The sequence below is a fragment of the Chlamydotis macqueenii genome, chromosome 34, assembly GCF_036417535.1.
Source record: "Chlamydotis macqueenii isolate bChlMac1 chromosome 34, bChlMac1.mat, whole genome shotgun sequence".
Classification (NCBI taxonomy): domain Eukaryota; kingdom Metazoa; phylum Chordata; class Aves; order Otidiformes; family Otididae; genus Chlamydotis; species Chlamydotis macqueenii.
Window position 1 is genome coordinate 140,688 of NC_141589.1, and position 27,121 is coordinate 167,808.

The 27,121-nt window shown below is 54.0% G+C and overlaps 1 pseudogene; it reads right to left on the minus strand.

The window, feature by feature from the left end:
- LOC147596886 (uncharacterized) overlaps window positions 1-27,121 on the minus strand; it is a 71,048-nt pseudogene that overhangs the window by 31,093 nt on the left and 12,834 nt on the right.

Genomic DNA, 27,121 nt, shown 5'->3' on the forward strand with positions numbered 1-27,121 from the left:
CAAAATGTGGGATTTTGGTGCAAAATGCGGGAATTTGGGGCAAAAATGCGGGATTTGGGGGGCAAAATGTGGGAATTTGGGGAAATCACAGCATTTTGGGAGCAGAATGTCGGATTTTGGTGTGAAATGTGGGAATTTGGGGCAAAAATGCGGGATTTGGGGTGCGAAATGTGGGAATTTAGGTGTAAAATGTGGGAATTTGGGGCAAAAATGGGGGATTTTGGTGAAAAATGCGGTATTTTGGTGTAAAATGTGGAAATTTGGGGCAAAAATGTGGGATTTGGGGGGCAAAATGGGGGAATTTGGGGAAATCACAGCATTTTGGGAGCAAAATGTCGAATTTTGGTGCGAAATGCGGGAATTTGGGGCAAAAATGGGGGATTGTGGGGGCAAAATGTGGGATTTTGGTGCGAAATGGGGAAATTTGGGGCAAAAGTGTGGGATTTGGGGGGCAAAATGGGGGAATTTGGGGGGAAATCCCCGGATTTGGGGGCAAAATGTGGGATTTTGGTGTGAAATGTGGGAATTTGGGGCAAAATGTAAGAATTTTGGTGTAAAATGGGGGAATTTGGGGCAAAAATGCAGGATTTGGTGGACAAAATGTTGGAATTTGGGGAAATCACAGCATTTTGGGAGCAAAATGTGGGATTTTGGTGCGAAACGCGGGAATTTGGGGCAAAAATGGGGTATTTTGGGGGCAAAATCTGGGATTTTGGTGTAAAATGTGGGAATTTGGGGCAAAAATGTGGGATTTGGGGGGCAAAATGTGGGAATTTGGGGGCAAATCACGGGATTTTGGGGGCAAAATGTGGGATTTTGGTGTGAAATGGGGGAATTTGGGGCAAAATGTGGGAATTTTGGTGTGAAATGGGGGAATTTGGGGCAAAAATGTGGGAATTTGGGGCAAAAATGTGGGATTTGGGGGGCAAAATGGGGGAATTTGGGGAAATCACAGCATTTTGGGAGCAAAATGTGGGATTTTGGTCTGAAATGCGGGAATGTGGGGCAAAAATGCGGGATTTGGGGGGCAAAATGGGGGAATTTGGGGGGAAATCCCGGAATTTTGAGGCAAAATGTGTGATTTTGGTGCGAAATGGGGGAATTTGGGGCAAAAATGTGGGATTTGGGGGGCAAAATGGGGGAATTTGGGGGGAAATTGCTGGATTTTGGGGGCAAAATGCGGGATTTTGGTGCGAAATGGGGGAATTTGGGGCAAAAATGTGGGATTTGGGCGGTAAAATGTGGGAATTTGGGGTGAAATTGTGGGTTTTTGGGGGCAAAATGTGGGATTTTGGTGTGAAATGCGGGAATTTGGGGCAAAATGTGGGAATTTTGGTGTGAAATGGGGGAATTTGGGGCAAAAATGCGAGATTTGGGGCAAAAATGTGGGAATTTGGGGCAAAAATGCGGGATTTTGGGGCAAAATGTGGGAATTTGGGGAAATCACAGGATTTTGGGAGCAAAATGTCGGATTTTGTTGCGAAATGCAGGGATTTGGGGCAAAATGGGGGATTTTGGTGTAAAATGCGGGAATTTGGGGCAAAAATGGGGGATTTGGTGGACAAAATGGGGGAATTTCGGGAAATCACAGGATTTTGGGAGCAAAATGTCGGATTTTGGGGCGAAATGCGGGGATTTGGGGCAAAAATGGGGGATTTTGGTGCAAACTGGGGTATTTTGGTGTAAAATGTGGGAATTTGGGGCAAAAATAGGGGATTTGGGGGGCAAAATGGGGGAATTTGGGTGGAAATTGCGGGAATTTGGGGCAAAAATGGGGGATTTTGGTGCAAAATGGGGTATTTTGATGTAAAATGTGGAAATCTGGGGCAAAAATGTGGGATTTGGGGGGCGAAATGGGGGAATTTGGGTGGAAATTGGGGGATTTTGGGGGCAAAATGTGGGATTTTGGTGCGAAATGGGGGAATTCGGTGCAAAAATGTGAGATTTGGGGCAAAAATGGGCAAAAATGGGGGGCAAAATGCGGGAATTTGGGCAAATCACAGCATTTTGGGAGCAAAATGTGGGATTTTGGTGTGAAATGCGGGAATGTGGGGCAAAAATGGGGGATTTGGGGGGCAAAATGGGGGAATTTGGGGGGAAATCCCGGGATTTTGATGCAAAATGTGGGATTTTGGTGTGAAATGTGGGAATTTGGGGCAAAATGCGGGATTTGTGGGGCAAAATGGGGGATTTTCGTGCGAAATGGGGGATTTTGGGGCAAAAATGCGGGATTTGGAGCAAAAATGCGGGAATTTGGGGCAAAAATGGGGGATTTTGGGGGCAAAATGGGGGAATTTGGGGAAATCACAGCATTTTGGGAGCAAAATGTCGGATTTTGGTGCGAAATGGGGGAATTTGGGGCAAAAATGGGGGATTTTGGGGCAAAATGGGGGATTTGGGGGGCAAAATGGGGGAATTTGGGGGAAATCCCAGGATTTGGGGGCAAAATGTGGGAATTTTGGTGTGAAATGGGGGAATTTGGGGCAAAATGCAAGAATTTTGGTGCGAAATGGGGGAATTTGGGGCAAAAATGCGGGATTTGGTGGACAAAATGGGGGAATTTGGGGAAATCACAGGATTTTGGGAGCAAAATGTCGGATTTTGGTGCGAAATGCGGGAATTTGGGGCAAAAATGGGGTATTTTGGGGGCAAAATGTGGGATTTTGGTGTAAAATGTGGGAATTTGGGGCAAAAATGGGGGATTTGGGGGGCAAAATGGGGGAATTTGGGTGGAAATCGCGGGATTTTGGGGGCAAAATGTGGGATTTTGGTGCAAAATGGGGGAATTTGGGGCAAAAATGTGGGATTTTGGTGCGAAATGGGGGAATTTGGGGCAAAAATGTGAGATTTGGGGGGCAAAATGGGGGAATTTGGGGGCAAATTGCGGGTTTTTGGGGGCAAAATGTGGGATTTTGGTGCGAAATGGGGGAATTTGGGGCAAAAATGTGGGATTTGGAGCAAAAATGCCGGAATTTCGGGCAAAAATGGGGGATTTGGGGCACAAAATGTGGGATTTTGGTGTAAAATGGGGGAATTTGGGGAAAAATGTGGGAATTTTGGTGCGAAATGGGGGAATTTGGGGCAAAATGCGGGATTTGGGGGGCAAAATGGGGGAATTTGGGGAAATCACAGGATTTTGGGAGCAAAATGTCGGATTTTGGTGCGAAATGCGGGAATTTGGGACAAAAATGGGGGATTTTGGGGTAAAATGGGGGATTTTGGTGTAAAATGTGGGAATTTGGGGCAAAAATGGGGGTTTTGGGGGGCGAAACGGGGGAATTTGGGGGGAAATTGCGGGATTTGGGGGCAACAATGTGGGATTTTGGTGTGAAATGGGGGAATTTGGGGAAATCACAGGATTTTGGGAACAAAATGTCGGATTTTGGTGCGAAATTCGGGAATTTGGGGCTATAGTAATTTAGGAAATAAGTATTTCAGTCGTGCAGCCCCTACGACAGGTGAAAGGAGAGGAGTAAAGGCTTTGCCGCCTAAAATCATCATCGAAATGTCATTTTGCGTGTGGGTGTTAAGATGAGAGACGTCTGCGTTTCTTAACAGGACAAAAAGCTGGGGTCTGTTCCCAGACTGAGAACGAGCACAGGAATTCCAAGGAGTTTCATGATGGAGGCGAAAGATCCCAGCACAAAGGGCGCGATGATAACCACCAGTGGAAAATACGTCATACCATTTATTAATGCGTAAGTATGGAATTAACTGGGCTGACCATGAAGCAAACGAGGGAAAGCATGCGTAGATGTCCGAGTGGCAGTGCAAGCCAGCTGGCCAGGCTGTGTCATTTCGAGGGAGGAAACACTGTATATATTTGATAACTGTATATATTTGATAACATCCATTGATTAGTTCCCAAAGCCAATAGGGAAGATCGTAAAGGACGTTGCAATTTAGTCAGGTCACTAGTTGTGGTAGCCAATTTGTTCATCAATACCTCTGAATCAATACTATTTAGAACTCCCAATCCTGTTCCCAGAACACCAGTTAGGTCTCTCTTTATTCTTTTCTCGGAAGGGGTCCGTTTTTGCAGCCAGGTTGTCCATCCCTCGTAAGAGGTTTTTAGGAAAGGTGAGCAAGCTGGCTGAATTTCTGAAGCATTATTTTGCATTGACAATTCAACTTGTTTCAGGGACCATGATGGATTGAATAACATCTGTTGCTGGCCCATATTTCTAATTACATATGGTCCAATCTCAAAAATTTTCGGGTTCAGTACAATAACTGGTTCAGTGGTAAGAGGTGCTGTGTATCTTGTCATGTTGGGGCTGGGAGTAGTAGTTGTTGGCTCAATAATGGCCATTTTAAATTTGAATGTCTGGTGGGTTGTTTCCACCTCCTTTATTTCCCCCCCCCCCCCCAAGGATGTCATAAATATATTGGTAAACATCTACAGCTTCAGGTTTTGGTATTTTTTCCAATTCTTGGGCTAAAGCATGATGAGCCAATGTAGGAGAGTGCTTATACCCCTGGGGTAGCCGGGTGAAAGTATATTGTTGCCCTTCCCACGTAAAGGCAAAACGGTCTCTGTCCTCTGGTTGCAAAGGTACCATAAAAAACATGTCTTTAACATCTATAGTTGCCATAATTGGGTGAGCTTTCTCCTGAATTATTGTTACCAATTCTGCCAAATTGGGCACTGCGGCAGTCAAAGGTTCGGTGTTGGTGTTCAATCTCCTAAAATCCACTGTGAGTCGCCACTTTCCATTTGGTTTTCGCAGTGGCCACACCGGAGAGTTAAAAGGAGAATGTGTATTTATCACAACCCCTTGCTCCCAAAGTTCCTGCATAACAGGTCTGATACCTTCTTTTGCTCCCAGGGGAAGGGGATATTGTTTGACATTAGTTGCTTTGCTAAACGGCAGAGAGGGTGCAGTTTGGAGTAACCTAATATTTAATTGCGGGGTCCCCAAAGTCCACCACAAGCCTTCTGGGTCTTTCCAACCTTTCCCTTTAAGGACATCCATTCCTAATAAATTAGTAGGAATATTCCCGATCACCATTGTAACAGTGACTGTGTTTTCCTCTCCCGGCAACGTTAGCTTTACCTGAGCAACACTCATGGCTTCTGTTGACCCTAAAGCATTCAGGACACAAAAACGTCTTCTCGAGGGAGAGACACCACACCTTTGTGCATCTTCTTTAGTCAAAGCAGAGACTTGGGCACCGGTATCAATCAAAAAGGTCACCAGTCCACGTTTTGGACCCACAATAGCCGTAATTAGAAAATCTCCCCTGCTAGTCTTGGTGAGCTGTCGGATATAAATCCATCCTCCATTCCCTCGCTCACCAATGGGGAATGGAGGTTCTAGTTTTCCTGCATCTGGGGAAAAACCTCACGTTTCTGTTGCCTGTGTCTTCCAAAGGTGGGGCTGTGGGTGTGATGGGTGAGATTTCTTTCCCTTTGGGTGGGTATTGTTTCGGGTTACACCATTTTGATACCACCTTGCTCAGCTTTCCAATGGGTAAACCATCCATTACATCTCTTGGAACACCCTTTTTAATTCCCAAAAGCCACCACTGTTGTCGGGTCATGGGCTGTGCTCCCCCCACTGTTTTAAAACGAGGGCTAGGTTGACTGATGTGGGGGGGTGAGTCCCTGATGTCTATCTGACGGATTCCTTTTGGTCTGTCCTCTGGGAGTTTTACTGGACCATATTTTCTCCCATAATTTATCAGCTCCTGTGCTACCTCCCCCCAAGTCCACACCTTTGCTTTATCACCTGATGAGGGTCGAGATGGGCTGAGATCGGAGGGAGACACATTCATAGGGCTATTGGTTGCATTTCCATGGCCTCTCATAAAGCCCTCCAATCTTTCTAAGGGACCGAGTGTCTCAATGGTCTTTCGAAGTTGAATCCCCAAAGGTTTAAGTGACTCTGGAAGTCCCCTTATCAAGGGAGTCATGCTCTCAAGGTCCACCGGCAACATCATTGGAGATTCACATCTAGGAGTTAACTTTCTTTCTTTCATCATTTGCAAACAAGCAGCTTTTTGGACACTTTCCACCAGCTGATCAACTGTGCCAGTGATTGCAAGAGGATCCCCTCTCTCCAAAGGGTTTAACCCCCCAGCCCAATAAGCGGCTCGCTGAGTTAAGGACCATGGGGCACGATTATCTCCTGTGGTCAAAAAGACTCCAGGACCCCAATATCCCTCAGCCTCCTTTTCACTCAGCTGGGTTTGATCTCCCCCGGTTAGAGATACATGCCACACATACTCCGTCTCAGATTCTTTGGCAAGATGCCCGTACTCCCGCTTCAGTTTGGCAAGCTCAGTAGCAGTATACGGCGACGCCTTAGTTGTTATCTGTGGGTTGCTATCCTCATCATTCAAATAAAAGAATTCTGTTTTAACCAAAGGTCTTACCCGAGGGTGGTCGCCAGAGTGATCCCTCATTTTCTCCAATTTCTTCTGAGGGTATATTGGACTTATCTGTTGAATACCTCTCTCCTCAAGCTTCAGATCTGTCTCACTGTCCAATTCTGAATTCTTTGGATATTCCTCCCTCAAGATAGATTTTAGCAAAAGGTTTTGCTCCTTTTCTCCCCCCAGCTGTTTTTCGAGGTAGGATACTGTCCCCTGAGGGCCTCCACCAAAGGCTGGAGCGACTCAATAATCTGCTCCTGCTCTCGCTGCTTAAGGCGGCCCTCTGCTGCTGCTGCCAGACTGGCACCCAGAACAGCACAAACTATGGTTTTGCCTCTGCCAGATATTACCTTCACCTCCTTCTACAAGGAAGTCATTCGATCTACTACGCTCTGAAAATTTGTCCAATTATCCCGAGCCCAATCTTGCCCAGGTGTGGACGGCCGGGCACCGTGCTGTGCCACGAACTCATAAAACAAGTCTCGATTTCTCACTAACAAAGAGACACACGACACACACGTCGAGTCTCTTCACTGTCCTACACAGCTAGCACGCTGGCAGTTACCGTCAACTTGGAAGCAGCCGCGCAGAAGGCAGTCGCCCTGCAACCGGCGAACAGCGCACATTCGCGGCTACACGCGAGCTGGCCGCACCCGGAGCTTTCGCGGCTCTTCTCTCGCTCTTTCCCGCAGAGCTCCGGCGATGCACAACTCGAACGGCGAAAGCCGCAATGAGCTTTGTGCAAGCTGCGCAGAAGAAACAAGGCACTAAACCGGCAAATGTCCAGCTAATCTCCAACGTGAAAAGGGTCAGCAAGGAAAGCTCTTGCTAACAGCCCAGAAGCATTGCGACGCTTCTCTGGATGATTTGCCCACCAACACTTCACATCAGCTCAAGCCGGCTGCCCGGAGGAAAAGAGGCTAGGAAAGATCGTAGCAGGCACGGTTGTTGCTGCACGAGAAGTGCCTGCTCCGGAGGCTTCTTGCGAGCAGCGCTAAAAGCACGCGAACATCGCGTTTCTGTGCTTTCCTGAACAGCTTGCGCTGGGACAGTTACAGCCGTGTTTTGCAAGCTGTCCGCGGTTCTGAGGCACTAAAAGTGCGGATGTGTGGCGACTGTCCAAGACGAGAACCGGCTGCTCTGAAAGCCCTTCCTGCTCTTCACGTACGCTTTCTAGCAGCTCTACGGACACACACACGTCAGCCTCTTCACTGTCCTACACAGCTAGCACGCTGGCAGTTACCGTCAACTTGGAAGCAGCCGCGCAGAAGGCAGTCGCCCTGCAACCGGCGAACAGCGCATCATCGCGGCTACACGCGAGCTGGCCGCACTCGGAGCTTTCGCGGCTCTTCTCTCGCTCTTTCCCGCAGAGCTCCGGCGATGCACAACTCGAACCGCGAAAGCCGCAATGAGCTTTGTGCAAGCTGCGCAGAAGAAACAAGGCACTAAACCGGCAAATGTCCAGCTAATCTCCAACGTGAAAAGGGTCAGCAAGGAAAGCTCTTGCTAACAGCCCAGAAGCATTGCGACGCTTCTCTGGATGATTTGCACACCAACACTTCACATCAGCTCAAGCCGGCTGCCCGGAGGAAAAGAGGCTAGGAAAGATCGTAGCAGGCACGGTTGTTGCCGCACGAGAAGTGCCTGCTCCGGAGGCTTCTTGCGAGCAGCGCTAAAAGCACGCGAACATCGCGTTTCTGTGCTTTCCTGAACAGCTTGCGCTGGGACAGTTACAGCCGTGTTTTGCAAGCTGTCCGGGGTTCTGAGGCACTAAAAGTGCGGATGTGTGGCGACTGTCCAAGACGAGAACCGGCTGCTCTGAAAGCCCTTCCTGCTCTTCACCTACGCTTTCTAGCAGCTCTACGGACACACACACGTCAGCCTCTTCACTGTCCTACACAGCTAGCACGCTGGCAGTTACCGTCAACTTGGAAGCAGCCGCGCAGAAGGCAGTCGCCCTGCAACCGGCGAACAGCGCATCATCGCGGCTACACGCGAGCTGGCCGCACTCGGAGCTTTCGCGGCTCTTCTCTCGCTCTTTCTCGCAGAGCTCCGGCGATGCACAACTCGAACCGCGAAAGCCGCAATGAGCTTTGAGCAAGCTGCGCAGAAGAAACAAGGCACTAAACCGGCAAATGTCCAGCTAATCTCCCACGTGAAAAGGGTCAGCAAGGAAAGCTCTTGCTGCTCTTCACTCGCTCTTGCTAACAGCCCAGAAGCATTGCGACTCTTCTCTGGATGATTTGCACACCAACACTTCACATCAGCTCAAGCCGGCTGCCCGGAGGAAAAGAGGCTAGGAAAGATCGTAGCAGGCACGGTTGTTGCCGCACGAGAAGTGCCTGCTCCGGAGGCTTCTTGCGAGCAGCTCTAAAAGCACGCGAACATCGCGTTTCTGTGCTTTCCTGAACAGCTTGCGCTGGGACAGTTACAGCCGTGTTTTGCAAGCTGTCCGGGGTTCTGAGGCACTAAAAGTGCGGATGTGTGGCGACTGCCCAAGACGAGAACCGGCTGCTCTGAAAGCCCTTCCTGCTCTTCACGTACGCTTTCTAGCAGCTCTACGGACACACACGCGTCAACCTCTTCACTGTCCTACACAGCTAGCACGCTGGCAGTTACCGTCAACTTGGAAGCAGCCGCGCAGAAGGCAGTCGCCCTGCAACCGGCGAACAGCGCACATTCGCGGCTACACGCGAGCTGGCCGCACTCGGAGCTTTCGCGGCTCTTCTCTCGCTCTTTCCCGCAGAGCTCCGGCGATGCACAACTCGAACCGCGAAAGCCGCAATGAGCTTTGTGCAAGCTGCGCAGAAGAAACAAGGCACTAAACCGGCAAATGTCCAGCTAATCTCCCACGTGAAAAGAGTCAGCAAGGAAAGCTCTTGCTAACAGCCCAGAAGCATTGCGACTCTTCTCTGGATGATTTGCACACCAACACTTCACATCAGCTCAAGCCGGCTGCCCGGAGGAAAAGAGGCTAGGAAAGATCGTAGCAGGCACGGTTGTTGCCGCACGAGAAGTGCCTGCTCCGGAGGCTTCTTGCGAGCAGCGCTAAAAGCACGCGAACATCGCGTTTCTGTGCTTTCCTGAACAGCTTGCGCTGGGACAGTTACAGCCGTGTTTTGCAAGCTGTCCGCGGTTCTGAGGCACTAAAAGTGCGGATGTGTGGCGACTGTCCAAGACGAGAACCGGCTGCTCTGAAAGCCCTTCCTGCTCTTCACGTACGCTTTCTAGCAGCTCTACGGACACACACGCGTCAGCCTCTTCACTGTCCTACACAGCTAGCACGCTGGCAGTTACCGTCAACTTGGAACCAGCCGCGCAGAAGGCAGTCGCCCTGCAACCGGCGAACAGCGCACATTCGCGGCTACACGCGAGCTGGCCGCACTCGGAGCTTTCGCGGCTCTTCTCTCGCTCTTTCCCGCAGAGCTCCGGCGATGCACAACTCGAACCGCGAAAGCCGCAATGAGCTTTGTGCAAGCTGCGCAGAAGAAACAAGGCACTAAACCGGCAAATGTCCAGCTAATCTCCCACGTGAAAAGGCTCAGCAAGGAAAGCTCTTGCTAACAGCCCAGAAGCATTGCGACTCTTCTCTGGATGATTTGCCCACCAACACTTCACATCAGCTCAAGCCGGCTGCCCGGAGGAAAAGAGGCTAGGAAAGATCGTAGCAGGCACGGTTGTTGCCGCACGAGAAGTGCCTGCTCCGGAGGCTTCTTGCGAGCAGCGCTAAAAGCACGCGAACATCGCGTTTCTGTGCTTTCCTGAACAGCTTGCGCTGGGACAGTTACAGCCGTGTTTTGCAAGCTGTCCGCGGTTCTGAGGCACTAAAAGTGCGGATGTGTGGCGACTGCCCAAGACGAGAACCGGCTGCTCTGAAAGCCCTTCCTGCTCTTCACCTACGCTTTCTAGCAGCTCTACGGACACACACGCGTCAACCTCTTCACTGTCCTACACAGCTAGCACGCTGGCAGTTACCGTCAACTTGGAACCAGCCGCGCAGAAGGCAGTCGCCCTCCAACCGGCGAACAGCGCACATTCGCGGCTACACGCGAGCTGGCCGCACTCGGAGCTTTCGCGGCTCTTCTCTCGCTCTTTCCCGCAGAGCTCCGGCGATGCACAACTCGAACCGCGAAAGCCGCAATGAGCTTTGTGCAAGCTGCGCAGAAGAAACAAGGCACTAAACCGGCAAATGTCCAGCTAATCTCCAACGTGAAAAGGGTCAGCAAGGAAAGCTCTTGCTAACAGCCCAGAAGCATTGCGACTCTTCTCTGGATGATTTGCCCACCAACACTTCACATCAGCTCAAGCCGGCTGCCCGGAGGAAAAGAGGCTAGGAAAGATCGTAGCAGGCACGGTTGTTGCCTCACGAGAAGTGCCTGCTCCGGAGGCTTCTTGCGAGCAGCGCTAAAAGCACGCGAACATCGCGTTTCTGTGCTTTCCTGAACAGCTTGCGCTGGGACAGTTACAGCCGTGTTTTGCAAGCTGTCCGCGGTTCTGAGGCACTAAAAGTGCGGATGTGTGGCGACTGTCCAAGACGAGAACCGGCTGCTCTGAAAGCCCTTCCTGCTCTTCACCTACGCTTTCTAGCAGCTCTACGGACACACACGCGTCAGCCTCTTCACTGTCCTACACAGCTAGCACGCTGGCAGTTACCGTCAACTTGGAAGCAGCCGCGCAGAAGGCAGTCGCCCTGCAACCGGCGAACAGCGCATCATCGCGGCTACACGCGAGCTGGCCGCACTCGGAGCTTTCGCGGCTCTTCTCTCGCTCTTTCCCGCAGAGCTCCGGCGATGCACAACTCGAACCGCGAAAGCCGCAATGAGCTTTGTGCAAGCTGCGCAGAAGAAACAAGGCACTAAACCGGCAAATGTCCAGCTAATCTCCAACGTGAAAAGGGTCAGCAAGGAAAGCTCTTGCTAACAGCCCAGAAGCATTGCGACTCTTCTCTGGATGATTTGCCCACCAACACTTCACATCAGCTCAAGCCGGCTGCCCGGAGGAAAAGAGGCTAGGAAAGATCGTAGCAGGCACGGTTGTTGCCGCACGAGAAGTGCCTGCTCCGGAGGCTTCTTGCGAGCAGCGCTAAAAGCACGCGAACATCGCGTTTCTGTGCTTTCCTGAACAGCTTGCGCTGGGACAGTTACAGCCGTGTTTTGCAAGCTGTCCGCGGTTCTGAGGCACTAAAAGTGCGGATGTGTGGCGACTGTCCAAGACGAGAACCGGCTGCTCTGAAAGCCCTTCCTGCTCTTCACCTACGCTTTCTAGCAGCTCTACGGACACACACGCGTCAGCCTCTTCACTGTCCTACACAGCTAGCACGCTGGCACTTACCGTCAACTTGGAAGCAGCCGCGCAGAAGGCAGTCGCCCTCCAACCGGCGAACAGCGCACATTCGCGGCTACACGCGAGCTGGCCGCACCCGGAGCTTTCGCGGCTCTTCTCTCGCTCTTTCCCGCAGAGCTCCGGCGATGCACAACTCGAACCGCGAAAGCCGCAATGAGCTTTGTGCAAGCTGCGCAGAAGAAACAAGGCACTAAACCGGCAAATGTCCAGCTAATCTCCCACGTGAAAAGGGTCAGCAAGGAAAGCTCTTTCTGCTCTTCACTCGCTCTTGCTAACAGCCCAGAAGCATTGCGACGCTTCTCTGGATGATTTGCCCACCAACACTTCACATCAGCTCAAGCCGGCTGCCCGGAGGAAAAGAGGCTAGGAAAGATCGTAGCAGGCACGGTTGTTGCCGCACGAGAAGTGCCTGCTCCGGAGGCTTCTTGCGAGCAGCTCTAAAAGCACGCGAACATCGCGTTTCTGTGCTTTCCTGAACAGCTTGCGCTGGGACAGTTACAGCCGTGTTTTGCAAGCTGTCCGGGGTTCTGAGGCACTAAAAGTGCGGATGTGTGGCGACTGCCCAAGACGAGAACCGGCTGCTCTGAAAGCCCTTCCTGCTCTTCACGTACGCTTTCTAGCAGCTCTACGGACACACACGCGTCAGCCTCTTCACTGTCCTACACAGCTAGCACGCTGGCAGTTACCGTCAACTTGGAACCAGCCGCGCAGAAGGCAGTCGCCCTGCAACCGGCGAACAGCGCACATTCGCGGCTACACGCGAGCTGGCCGCACTCGGAGCTTTCGCGGCTCTTCTCTCGCTCTTTCCCGCAGAGCTCCGGCGATGCACAACTCGAACCGCGAAAGCCGCAATGAGCTTTGTGCAAGCTGCGCAGAAGAAACAAGGCACTAAACCGGCAAATGTCCAGCTAATCTCCCACGTGAAAAGAGTCAGCAAGGAAAGCTCTTGCTAACAGCCCAGAAGCATTGCGACTCTTCTCTGGATGATTTGCACACCAACACTTCACATCAGCTCAAGCCGGCTGCCCGGAGGAAAAGAGGCTAGGAAAGATCGTAGCAGGCACGGTTGTTGCCGCACGAGAAGTGCCTGCTCCGGAGGCTTCTTGCGAGCAGCGCTAAAAGCACGCGAACATCGCGTTTCTGTGCTTTCCTGAACAGCTTGCGCTGGGACAGTTACAGCCGTGTTTTGCAAGCTGTCCGCGGTTCTGAGGCACTAAAAGTGCGGATGTGTGGCGACTGTCCAAGACGAGAACCGGCTGCTTTGAAAGCCCTTCCTGCTCTTCACCTACGCTTTCTAGCAGCTCTACGGACACACACGCGTCAGCCTCTTCACTGTCCTACACAGCTAGCACGCTGGCACTTACCGTCAACTTGGAAGCAGCCGCGCAGAAGGCAGTCGCCCTCCAACCGGCGAACAGCGCATCATCGCGGCTACACGCGAGCTGGCCGCACTCGGAGCTTTCGCGGCTCTTCTCTCGCTCTTTCCCGCAGAGCTCCGGCGATGCACAACTCGAACCGCGAAAGCCGCAATGAGCTTTGTGCAAGCTGCGCAGAAGAAACAAGGCACTAAACCGGCAAATGTCCAGCTAATCTCCCACGTGAAAAGAGTCAGCAAGGAAAGCTCTTGCTGCTCTTCACTCGCTCTTGCTAACAGCCCAGAAGCACTGCGACTCTTCTCTGGATGATTTGCACACCAACACGTCACATCAGCTCAAGCCGGCTGCCCGGAGGAAAAGAGGCTAGGAAAGATCGTAGCAGGCACGGTTGTTGCTGCACGAGAAGTGCCTGCTCCGGAGGCTTCTTGCGAGCAGCTCTAAAAGCACGCGAACATCGCGTTTCTGTGCTTTCCTGAACAGCTTGCGCTGGGACAGTTACAGCCGTGTTTTGCAAGCTGTCCGCGGTTCTGAGGCACTAAAAGTGCGGATGTGTGGCGACTGCCCAAGACGAGAACCGGCTGCTCTGAAAGCCCTTCCTGCTCTTCACGTACGCTTTCTAGCAGCTCTACGGACACACACGCGTCAACCTCTTCACTGTCCTACACAGCTAGCACGCTGGCAGTTACCGTCAACTTGGAAGCAGCCGCGCAGAAGGCAGTCGCCCTGCAACCGGCGAACAGCGCACATTCGCGGCTACACGCGAGCTGGCCGCACCCGGAGCTTTCGCGGCTCTTCTCTCGCTCTTTCCCGCAGAGCTCCGGCGATGCACAACTCGAACCGCGAAAGCCGCAATGAGCTTTGTGCAAGCTGCGCAGAAGAAACAAGGCACTAAACCGGCAAATGTCCAGCTAATCTCCAACGTGAAAAGGGTCAGCAAGGAAAGCTCTTGCTAACAGCCCAGAAGCATTGCGACTCTTCTCTGGATGATTTGCACACCAACACTTCACATCAGCTCAAGCCGGCTGCCCGGAGGAAAAGAGGCTAGGAAAGATCGTAGCAGGCACGGTTGTTGCCGCACGAGAAGTGCCTGCTCCGGAGGCTTCTTGCGAGCAGCGCTAAAAGCACGCGAACATCGCGTTTCTGTGCTTTCCTGAACAGCTTGCGCTGGGACAGTTACAGCCGTGTTTTGCAAGCTGTCCGCGGTTCTGAGGCACTAAAAGTGCGGATGTGTGGCGACTGTCCAAGACGAGAACCGGCTGCTCTGAAAGCCCTTCCTGCTCTTCACCTACGCTTTCTAGCAGCTCTACGGACACACACGCGTCAGCCTCTTCACTGTCCTACACAGCTAGCACGCTGGCACTTACCGTCAACTTGGAAGCAGCCGCGCAGAAGGCAGTCGCCCTGCAACCGGCGAACAGCGCACATTCGCGGCTACACGCGAGCTGGCCGCACTCGGAGCTTTCGCGGCTCTTCTCTCGCGGCTCTTCTCTCGCTCTTTCCCGCAGAGCTCCGGCGATGCACAACTCGAACCGCGAAAGCCGCAATGAGCTTTGTGCAAGCTGCGCAGAAGAAACAAGGCACTAAACCGGCAAATGTCCAGCTAATCTCCCACGTGAAAAGGGTCAGCAAGGAAAGCTCTTGCTAACAGCCCAGAAGCATTGCGACTCTTCTCTGGATGATTTGCCCACCAACACTTCACATCAGCTCAAGCCGGCTGCCCGGAGGAAAAGAGGCTAGGAAAGATCGTAGCAGGCACGGTTGTTGCCGCACGAGAAGTGCCTGCTCCGGAGGCTTCTTGCGAGCAGCGCTAAAAGCACGCGAACATCGCGTTTCTGTGCTTTCCTGAACAGCTTGCGCTGGGACAGTTACAGCCGTGTTTTGCAAGCTGTCCGCGGTTCTGAGGCACTAAAAGTGCGGATGTGTGGCGACTGCCCAAGACGAGAACCGGCTGCTCTGAAAGCCCTTCCTGCTCTTCACCTACGCTTTCTAGCAGCTCTACGGACACACACGCGTCAACCTCTTCACTGTCCTACACAGCTAGCACGCTGGCAGTTACCGTCAACTTGGAAGCAGCCGCGCAGAAGGCAGTCGCCCTGCAACCGGCGAACAGCGCACATTCGCGGCTACACGCGAGCTGGCCGCACTCGGAGCTTTCGCGGCTCTTCTCTCGCTCTTTCCCGCAGAGCTCCGGCGATGCACAACTCGAACCGCGAAAGCCGCAATGAGCTTTGTGCAAGCTGCGCAGAAGAAACAAGGCACTAAACCGGCAAATGTCCAGCTAATCTCCAACGTGAAAAGGGTCAGCAAGGAAAGCTCTTGCTAACAGCCCAGAAGCATTGCGACTCTTCTCTGGATGATTTGCCCACCAACACTTCACATCAGCTCAAGCCGGCTGCCCGGAGGAAAAGAGGCTAGGAAAGATCGTAGCAGGCACGGTTGTTGCTGCACGAGAAGTGCCTGCTCCGGAGGCTTCTTGCGAGCAGCGCTAAAAGCACGCGAACATCGCGTTTCTGTGCTTTCCTGAACAGCTTGCGCTGGGACAGTTACAGCCGTGTTTTGCAAGCTGTCCGCGGTTCTGAGGCACTAAAAGTGCGGATGTGTGGCGACTGTCCAAGACGAGAACCGGCTGCTCTGAAAGCCCTTCCTGCTCTTCACCTACGCTTTCTAGCAGCTCTACGGACACACACGCGTCAGCCTCTTCACTGTCCTACACAGCTAGCACGCTGGCAGTTACCGTCAACTTGGAAGCAGCCGCGCAGAAGGCAGTCGCCCTGCAACCGGCGAACAGCGCATCATCGCGGCTACACGCGAGCTGGCCGCACTCGGAGCTTTCGCGGCTCTTCTCTCGCTCTTTCCCGCAGAGCTCCGGCGATGCACAACTCGAACCGCGAAAGCCGCAATGAGCTTTGTGCAAGCTGCGCAGAAGAAACAAGGCACTAAACCGGCAAATGTCCAGCTAATCTCCCACGTGAAAAGGGTCAGCAAGGAAAGCTCTTTCTGCTCTTCACTCGCTCTTGCTAACAGCCCAGAAGCATTGCGACGCTTCTCTGGATGATTTGCCCACCAACACTTCACATCAGCTCAAGCCGGCTGCCCGGAGGAAAAGAGGCTAGGAAAGATCGTAGCAGGCACGGTTGTTGCCGCACGAGAAGTGCCTGCTCCGGAGGCTTCTTGCGAGCAGCTCTAAAAGCACGCGAACATCGCGTTTCTGTGCTTTCCTGAACAGCTTGCGCTGGGACAGTTACAGCCGTGTTTTGCAAGCTGTCCGGGGTTCTGAGGCACTAAAAGTGCGGATGTGTGGCGACTGCCCAAGACGAGAACCGGCTGCTCTGAAAGCCCTTCCTGCTCTTCACGTACGCTTTCTAGCAGCTCTACGGACACACACGCGTCAGCCTCTTCACTGTCCTACACAGCTAGCACGCTGGCAGTTACCGTCAACTTGGAAGCAGCCGCGCAGAAGGCAGTCGCCCTGCAACCGGCGAACAGCGCATCATCGCGGCTACACGCGAGCTGGCCGCACTCGGAGCTTTCGCGGCTCTTCTCTCGCTCTTTCCCGCAGAGCTCCGGCGATGCACAACTCGAACCGCGAAAGCCGCAATGAGCTTTGTGCAAGCTGCGCAGAAGAAACAAGGCACTAAACCGGCAAATGTCCAGCTAATCTCCCACGTGAAAAGAGTCAGCAAGGAAAGCTCTTGCTAACAGCCCAGAAGCATTGCGACTCTTCTCTGGATGATTTGCACACCAACACTTCACATCAGCTCAAGCCGGCTGCCCGGAGGAAAAGAGGCTAGGAAAGATCGTAGCAGGCACGGTTGTTGCCGCACGAGAAGTGCCTGCTCCGGAGGCTTCTTGCGAGCAGCGCTAAAAGCACGCGAACATCGCGTTTCTGTGCTTTCCTGAACAGCTTGCGCTGGGACAGTTACAGCCGTGTTTTGCAAGCTGTCCGCGGTTCTGAGGCACTAAAAGTGCGGATGTGTGGCGACTGTCCAAGACGAGAACCGGCTGCTCTGAAAGCCCTTCCTGCTCTTCACCTACGCTTTCTAGCAGCTCTACGGACACACACGCGTCAGCCTCTTCACTGTCCTACACAGCTAGCACGCTGGCAGTTACCGTCAACTTGGAAGCAGCCGCGCAGAAGGCAGTCGCCCTGCAACCGGCGAACAGCGCATCATCGCGGCTACACGCGAGCTGGCCGCACTCGGAGCTTTCGCGGCTCTTCTCTCGCTCTTTCCCGCAGAGCTCCGGCGATGCACAACTCGAACCGCGAAAGCCGCAATGAGCTTTGTGCAAGCTGCGCAGAAGAAACAAGGCACTAAACCGGCAAATGTCCAGCTAATCTCCAACGTGAAAAGAGTCAGCAAGGAAAGCTCTTGCTGCTCTTCACTCGCTCTTGCTAACAGCCCAGAAGCACTGCGACTCTTCTCTGGATGATTTGCACACCAACACGTCACATCAGCTCAAGCCGGCTGCCCGGAGGAAAAGAGGCTAGGAAAGATCGTAGCAGGCACGGTTGTTGCTGCACGAGAAGTGCCTGCTCCGGAGGCTTCTTGCGAGCAGCTCTAAAAGCACGCGAACATCGCGTTTCTGTGCTTTCCTGAACAGCTTGCGCTGGGACAGTTACAGCCGTGTTTTGCAAGCTGTCCGGGGTTCTGAGGCACTAAAAGTGCGGATGTGTGGCGACTGCCCAAGACGAGAACCGGCTGCTCTGAAAGCCCTTCCTGCTCTTCACGTACGCTTTCTAGCAGCTCTACGGACACACACGCGTCAGCCTCTTCACTGTCCTACACAGCTAGCACGCTGGCAGTTACCGTCAACTTGGAAGCAGCCGCGCAGAAGGCAGTCGCCCTGCAACCGGCGAACAGCGCACATTCGCGGCTACACGCGAGCTGGCCGCACCCGGAGCTTTCGCGGCTCTTCTCTCGCTCTTTCCCGCAGAGCTCCGGCGATGCACAACTCGAACCGCGAAAGCCGCAATGAGCTTTGTGCAAGCTGCGCAGAAGAAACAAGGCACTAAACCGGCAAATGTCCAGCTAATCTCCAACGTGAAAAGGGTCAGCAAGGAAAGCTCTTGCTAACAGCCCAGAAGCATTGCGACTCTTCTCTGGATGATTTGCCCACCAACACTTCACATCAGCTCAAGCCGGCTGCCCGGAGGAAAAGAGGCTAGGAAAGATCGTAGCAGGCACGGTTGTTGCCGCACGAGAAGTGCCTGCTCCGGAGGCTTCTTGCGAGCAGCGCTAAAAGCACGCGAACATCGCGTTTCTGTGCTTTCCTGAACAGCTTGCGCTGGGACAGTTACAGCCGTGTTTTGCAAGCTGTCCGCGGTTCTGAGGCACTAAAAGTGCGGATGTGTGGCGACTGTCCAAGACGAGAACCGGCTGCTCTGAAAGCCCTTCCTGCTCTTCACCTACGCTTTCTAGCAGCTCTACGGACACACACGCGTCAGCCTCTTCACTGTCCTACACAGCTAGCACGCTGGCAGTTACCGTCAACTTGGAAGCAGCCGCGCAGAAGGCAGTCGCCCTGCAACCGGCGAACAGCGCATCATCGCGGCTACACGCGAGCTGGCCGCACTCGGAGCTTTCGCGGCTCTTCTCTCGCTCTTTCCCGCAGAGCTCCGGCGATGCACAACTCGAACCGCGAAAGCCGCAATGAGCTTTGTGCAAGCTGCGCAGAAGAAACAAGGCACTAAACCGGCAAATGTCCAGCTAATCTCCCACGTGAAAAGGGTCAGCAAGGAAAGCTCTTGCTAACAGCCCAGAAGCATTGCGACTCTTCTCTGGATGATTTGCCCACCAACACTTCACATCAGCTCAAGCCGGCTGCCCGGAGGAAAAGAGGCTAGGAAAGATCGTAGCAGGCACGGTTGTTGCCGCACGAGAAGTGCCTGCTCCGGAGGCTTCTTGCGAGCAGCGCTAAAAGCACGCGAACATCGCGTTTCTGTGCTTTCCTGAACAGCTTGCGCTGGGACAGTTACAGCCGTGTTTTGCAAGCTGTCCGCGGTTCTGAGGCACTAAAAGTGCGGATGTGTGGCGACTGCCCAAGACGAGAACCGGCTGCTCTGAAAGCCCTTCCTGCTCTTCACCTACGCTTTCTAGCAGCTCTACGGACACACACGCGTCAACCTCTTCACTGTCCTACACAGCTAGCACGCTGGCAGTTACCGTCAACTTGGAAGCAGCCGCGCAGAAGGCAGTCGCCCTGCAACCGGCGAACAGCGCACATTCGCGGCTACACGCGAGCTGGCCGCACTCGGAGCTTTCGCGGCTCTTCTCTCGCTCTTTCCCGCAGAGCTCCGGCGATGCACAACTCGAACCGCGAAAGCCGCAATGAGCTTTGTGCAAGCTGCGCAGAAGAAACAAGGCACTAAACCGGCAAATGTCCAGCTAATCTCCAACGTGAAAAGGGTCAGCAAGGAAAGCTCTTGCTAACAGCCCAGAAGCATTGCGACTCTTCTCTGGATGATTTGCCCACCAACACTTCACATCAGCTCAAGCCGGCTGCCCGGAGGAAAAGAGGCTAGGAAAGATCGTAGCAGGCACGGTTGTTGCCTCACGAGAAGTGCCTGCTCCGGAGGCTTCTTGCGAGCAGCGCTAAAAGCACGCGAACATCGCGTTTCTGTGCTTTCCTGAACAGCTTGCGCTGGGACAGTTACAGCCGTGTTTTGCAAGCTGTCCGCGGTTCTGAGGCACTAAAAGTGCGGATGTGTGGCGACTGCCCAAGACGAGAACCGGCTGCTCTGAAAGCCCTTCCTGCTCTTCACCTACGCTTTCTAGCAGCTCTACGGACACACACGCGTCAGCCTCTTCACTGTCCTACACAGCTAGCACGCTGGCAGTTACCGTCAACTTGGAACCAGCCGCGCAGAAGGCAGTCGCCCTGCAACCGGCGAACAGCGCACATTCGCGGCTACACGCGAGCTGGCCGCACTCGGAGCTTTCGCGGCTCTTCTCTCGCTCTTTCCCGCAGAGCTCCGGCGATGCACAACTCGAACCGCGAAAGCCGCAATGAGCTTTGTGCAAGCTGCGCAGAAGAAACAAGGCACTAAACCGGCAAATGTCCAGCTAATCTCCCACGTGAAAAGGGTCAGCAAGGAAAGCTCTTTCTGCTCTTCACTCGCTCTTGCTAACAGCCCAGAAGCATTGCGACGCTTCTCTGGATGATTTGCCCACCAACACTTCACATCAGCTCAAGCCGGCTGCCCGGAGGAAAAGAGGCTAGGAAAGATCGTAGCAGGCACGGTTGTTGCCGCACGAGAAGTGCCTGCTCCGGAGGTTTCTTGCGAGCAGCGCTAAAAGCACGCGAACATCGCGTTTCTGTGCTTTCCTGAACAGCTTGCGCTGGGACAGTTACAGCCGTGTTTTCTAAGCTGTCCGGGATGCACAACTCGAACCGCGAAAGCCGCAATGAGCTTTGTGCAAGCTGCGCAGAAGAAACAAGGCACTAAACCGGCAAATGTCCAGCTAATCTCCAACGTGAAAAGGGTCAGCAAGGAAAGCTCTTGCTAACAGCCCAGAAGCATTGCGACTCTTCTCTGGATGATTTGCACACCAACACTTCACATCAGCTCAAGCCGGCTGCCCGGAGGAAAAGAGGCTAGGAAAGATCGTAGCAGGCACGGTTGTTGCCGCACGAGAAGTGCCTGCTCCGGAGGCTTCTTGCGAGCAGCTCTAAAAGCACGCGAACATCGCGTTTCTGTGCTTTCCTGAACAGCTTGCGCTGGGACAGTTACAGCCGTGTTTTGCAAGCTGTCCGGGGTTCTGAGGCACTAAAAGTGCGGATGTGTGGCGACTGCCCAAGACGAGAACCGGCTGCTCTGAAAGCCCTTCCTGCTCTTCACGTACGCTTTCTAGCAGCTCTACGGACACACACGCGTCAACCTCTTCACTGTCCTACACAGCTAGCACGCTGGCAGTTACCGTCAACTTGGAAGCAGCCGCGCAGAAGGCAGTCGCCCTGCAACCGGCGAACAGCGCACATTCGCGGCTACACGCGAGCTGGCCGCACTCGGAGCTTTCGCGGCTCTTCTCTCGCTCTTTCCCGCAGAGCTCCGGCGATGCACAACTCGAACCGCGAAAGCCGCAATAAGCTTTGTGCAAGCTGCGCAGAAGAAACAAGGCACTAAACCGGCAAATGTCCAGCTAATCTCCAACGTGAAAAGGGTCAGCAAGGAAAGCTCTTGCTAACAGCCCAGAAGCATTGCGACTCTTCTCTGGATGATTTGCCCACCAACACTTCACATCAGCTCAAGCCGGCTGCCCGGAGGAAAAGAGGCTAGGAAAGATCGTAGCAGGCACGGTTGTTGCCGCACGAGAAGTGCCTGCTCCGGAGGCTTCTTGCGAGCAGCGCTAAAAGCACGCGAACATCGCGTTTCTGTGCTTTCCTGAACAGCTTGCGCTGGGACAGTTACAGCCGTGTTTTGCAAGCTGTCCGCGGTTCTGAGGCACTAAAAGTGCGGATGTGTGGCGACTGTCCAAGACGAGAACCGGCTGCTCTGAAAGCCCTTCCTGCTCTTCACGTACGCTTTCTAGCAGCTCTACGGACACACACACGTCAGCCTCTTCACTGTCCTACACAGCTAGCACGCTGGCAGTTACCGTCAACTTGGAACCAGCCGCGCAGAAGGCAGTCGCCCTGCAACCGGCGAACAGCGCATCATCGCGGCTACACGCGAGCTGGCCGCACCCGGAGCTTTCGCGGCTCTTCTCTCGCTCTTTCCCGCAGAGCTCCGGCGATGCACAACTCGAACCGCGAAAGCCGCAATGAGCTTTGTGCAAGCTGCGCAGAAGAAACAAGGCACTAAACCGGCAAATGTCCAGCTAATCTCCAACGTGAAAAGGGTCAGCAAGGAAAGCTCTTTCTGCTCTTCACTCGCTCTTGCTAACAGCCCAGAAGCATTGCGACTCTTCTCTGGATGATTTGCACACCAACACTTCACATCAGCTCAAGCCGGCTGCCCGGAGGAAAAGAGGCTAGGAAAGATCGTAGCAGGCACGGTTGTTGCCGCACGAGAAGTGCCTGCTCCGGAGGCTTCTTGCGAGCAGCGCTAAAAGCACGCGAACATCGCGTTTCTGTGCTTTCCTGAACAGCTTGCGCTGGGACAGTTACAGCCGTGTTTTCTAAGCTGTCCGGGATGCACAACTCGAACCGCGAAAGCCGCAATGAGCTTTGTGCAAGCTGCGCAGAAGAAACAAGGCACTAAACCGGCAAATGTCCAGCTAATCTCCAACGTGAAAAGGGTCAGCAAGGAAAGCTCTTGCTAACAGCCCAGAAGCATTGCGACTCTTCTCTGGATGATTTGCCCACCAACACTTCACATCAGCTCAAGCCGGCTGCCCGGAGGAAAAGAGGCTAGGAAAGATCGTAGCAGGCACGGTTGTTGCCGCACGAGAAGTGCCTGCTCCGGAGGCTTCTTGCGAGCAGCGCTAAAAGCACGCGAACATCGCGTTTCTGTGCTTTCCTGAACAGCTTGCGCTGGGACAGTTACAGCCGTGTTTTGCAAGCTGTCCGCGGTTCTGAGGCACTAAAAGTGCGGATGTGTGGCGACTGTCCAAGACGAGAACCGGCTGCTCTGAAAGCCCTTCCTGCTCTTCACCTACGCTTTCTAGCAGCTCTACGGACACACACGCGTCAGCCTCTTCACTGTCCTACACAGCTAGCACGCTGGCACTTACCGTCAACTTGGAAGCAGCCGCGCAGAAGGCAGTCGCCCTGCAACCGGCGAACAGCGCACATTCGCGGCTACACGCGAGCTGGCCGCACTCGGAGCTTTCGCGGCTCTTCTCTCGCTCTTTCCCGCAGAGCTCCGGCGATGCACAACTCGAACCGCGAAAGCCGCAATGAGCTTTGTGCAAGCTGCGCAGAAGAAACAAGGCACTAAACCGGCAAATGTCCAGCTAATCTCCCACGTGAAAAGGGTCAGCAAGGAAAGCTCTTGCTAACAGCCCAGAAGCATTGCGACGCTTCTCTGGATGATTTGCCCACCAACACTTCACATCAGCTCAAGCCGGCTGCCCGGAGGAAAAGAGGCTAGGAAAGATCGTAGCAGGCACGGTTGTTGCCGCACGAGAAGTGCCTGCTCCGGAGGTTTCTTGCGAGCAGCGCTAAAAGCACGCGAACATCGCATTTCTGTGCTTTCCTGAACAGCTTGCGCTGGGACAGTTACAGCCGTTTTTTCTAAGCTGTCCGGGATGCACAACTCGAACCGCGAAAGCCGCAATGAGCTTTGTGCAAGCTGCGCAGAAGAAACAAGGCACTAAACCGGCAAATGTCCAGCTAATCTCCAACGTGAAAAGGCTCAGCAAGGAAAGCTCTTGCTAACAGCCCAGAAGCATTGCGACGCTTCTCTGGATGATTTGCCCACCAACACTTCACATCAGCTCAAGCCGGCTGCCCGGAGGAGAAGAGGCTAGGAAAGATCGTAGCAGGCACGGTTGTTGCCGCACGAGAAGTGCCTGCTCCGGAGGCTTCTTGCGAGCAGCGCTAAAAGCACGCGAACATCGCGTTTCTGTGCTTTCCTGAACAGCTTGCGCTGGGACAGTTACAGCCGTGTTTTGCAAGCTGTCCGGGGTTCTGAGGCACTAAAAGTGCGGATGTGTGGCGACTGTCCAAGACGAGAACCGGCTGCTCTGAAAGCCCTTCCTGCTCTTCACGTACGCTTTCTAGCAGCTCTACGGACACACACGCGTCAGCCTCTTCACTGTCCTACACAGCTAGCACGCTGGCAGTTACCGTCAACTTGGAACCAGCCGCGCAGAAGGCAGTCGCCCTCCAACCGGCGAACAGCGCACATTCGCGGCTACACGCGAGCTGGCCGCACCCGGAGCTTTCGCGGCTCTTCTCTCGCTCTTTCTCGCAGAGCTCCGGCGATGCACAACTCGAACCGCGAAAGCCGCAATGAGCTTTGTGCAAGCTGCGCAGAAGAAACAAGGCACTAAACCGGCAAATGTCCAGCTAATCTCCAACGTGAAAAGAGTCAGCAAGGAAAGCTCTTGCTGCTCTTCACTCGCTCTTGCTAACAGCCCAGAAGCATTGCGACTCTTCTCTGGATGATTTGCCCACCAACACTTCACATCAGCTCAACCGGCTGCCCGGAGGAAAAGAGGCTAGGAAAGATCGTAGCAGGCACGGTTGTTGCCGCACGAGAAGTGCCTGCTCCGGAGGCTTCTTGCGAGCAGCGCTAAAAGCACGCGAACATCGCGTTTCTGTGCTTTCCTGAACAGCTTGCGCTGGGACAGTTACAGCCGTGTTTTGCAAGCTGTCCGCGGTTCTGAGGCACTAAAAGTGCGGATGTGTGGCGACTGTCCAAGACGAGAACCGGCTGCTCTGAAAGCCCTTCCTGCTCTTCACGTACGCTTTCTAGCAGCTCTACGGACACACACGCGTCAGCCTCTTCACTGTCCTACACAGCTAGCACGCTGGCAGTTACCGTCAACTTGGAACCAGCCGCGCAGAAGGCAGTCGCCCTCCAACCGGCGAACAGCGCACATTCGCGGCTACACGCGAGCTGGCCGCACTCGGAGCTTTCGCGGCTCTTCTCTCGCTCTTTCTCGCAGAGCTCCGGCGATGCACAACTCGAACCGCGAAAGCCGCAATGAGCTTTGTGCAAGCTGCGCAGAAGAAACAAGGCACTAAACCGGCAAATGTCCAGCTAATCTCCAACGTGAAAAGGCTCAGCAAGGAAAGCTCGTGCTAACAGCCCAGAAGCATTGCGACGCTTCTCTGGGTGATTTGCCCACCAACACTTCACATCAGCTCAAGCCGGCTGCCCGGAGGAAAAGAGGCTAGGAAAGATCGTAGCAGGCACGGTTGTTGCTGCACGAGAAGTGCCTGCTCCGGAGGCTTCTTGCGAGCAGCGCTAAAAGCACGCGAACATCGCGTTTCTGTGCTTTCCTGAACAGCTTGCGCTGGGACAGTTACAGCCGTGTTTTGCAAGCTGTCCGGGGTTCTGAGGCACTAAAAGTGCGGATGTGTGGCGACTGTCCAAGACGAGAACCGGCTGCTCTGAAAGCCCTTACTGCTCTTCACGTGCGCTTTCTAGCAGCTCTACGGACACACACGCGTCAGCCTCTTCACTGTCCTACACAGCTAGCACGCTGGCACTTACCGTCAACTTGGAAGCAGCCGCGCAGAAGGCAGTCGCCCTGCAACCGGCGAACAGCGCACATTCGCGGCTACACGCGAGCTGGCCGCACCCGGAGCTTTCGCGGCTCTTCTCTCGCTCTTTCCCGCAGAGCTCCGGCGATGCACAACTCGAACCGCGAAAGCCGCAATGAGCTTTGTGCAAGCTGCGCAGAAGAAACAAGGCACTAAACCGGCAAATGTCCAGCTACTCTCCCACGTGAAAAGGGTCAGCAAGGAAAGCTCTTGCTGCTCTTCACTCGCTCTTGCTAACAGCCCAGAAGCATTGCGACCCTTCTCTGGATGATTTGCCCAAAAGAGGCTAGGAAAGATCGTAGCAGGCACGGTTGTTGCCGCACGAGAAGTGCCTGCTCCGGAGGCTTCTTGCGAGCAGCGCTAAAAGCACGCGAACATCGCGTTTCTGTGCTTTCCTGAACAGCTTGCGCTGGGACAGTTACAGCCGTGTTTTGCAAGCTGTCCGCGGTTCTGAGGCACTAAAAGTGCGGATGTGTGGCGACTGTCCAAGACGAGAACCGGCTGCTCTGAAAGCCCTTCCTGCTCTTCACGTGCGCTTTCTAGCAGCTCTACGGACACACACGCGTCAGCCTCTTCACTGTCCTACACAGCTAGCACGCTGGCAGTTACCGTCAACTTGGAAGCAGCCGCGCAGAAGGCAGTCGCCCTGCAACCGGCGAACAGCGCACATTCGCGGCTACACGCGAGCTGGCCGCACTCGGAGCTTTCGCGGCTCTTCTCTCGCTCTTTCCCGCAGAGCTCCGGCGATGCACAACTCGAACCGCGAAAGCCGCAATGAGCTTTGTGCAAGCTGCGCAGAAGAAACAAGGCACTAAACCGGCAAATGTCCAGCTAATCTCCAACGTGAAAAGGGTCAGCAAGGAAAGCTTTTGCTAACAGCCCAGAAGCATTGCGACTCTTCTCTGGATGATTTGCCCACCAACACTTCACATCAGCTCAAGCCGGCTGCCCGGAGGAAAAGAGGCTAGGAAAGATCGTAGCAGGCACGGTTGTTGCCGCACGAGAAGTGCCTGCTCCGGAGGCTTCTTGCGAGCAGCGCTAAAAGCACGCGAACATCGCATTTCTGTGCTTTCCTGAACAGCTTGCGCTGGGACAGTTACAGCCGTGTTTTCTAAGCTGTCCGCGGTTCTGAGGCACTAAAAGTGCGGATGTGTGGCGACTGTCCAAGACGAGAACCGGCTGCTCTGAAAGCCCTTCCTGCTCTTCACGTACGCTTTCTAGCAGCTCTACGGACACACACGCGTCAGCCTCTTCACTGTCCTACACAGCTAGCACGCTGGCAGTTACCGTCAACTTGGAACCAGCCGCGCAGAAGGCAGTCGCCCTCCAACCGGCGAACAGCGCATCATCGCGGCTACACGCGAGCTGGCCGCACTCGGAGCTTTCGCGGCTCTTCTCTCGCTCTTTCCCGCAGAGCTCCGGCGATGCACAACTCGAACCGCGAAAGCCGCAATGAGCTTTGTGCAAGCTGCGCAGAAGAAACAAGGCACTAAACCGGCAAATGTCCAGCTAATCTCCAACGTGAAAAGGCTCAGCAAGGAAAGCTCTTGCTAACAGCCCAGAAGCATTGCGACTCTTCTCTGGATGATTTGCCCACCAACACTTCACATCAGCTCAAGCCGGCTGCCCGGAGGAAAAGAGGCTAGGAAAGATCGTAGCAGGCACGGTTGTTGCCGCACGAGAAGTGCCTGCTCCGGAGGCTTCTTGCGAGCAGCGCTAAAAGCACGCGAACATCGCGTTTCTGTGCTTTCCTGAACAGCTTGCGCTGGGACAGTTACAGCTGTGTTTTCTAAGCTGTCCGGGATGCACAACTCGAACCGCGAAAGCCGCAATGAGCTTTGTGCAAGCTGCGCAGAAGAAACAAGGCA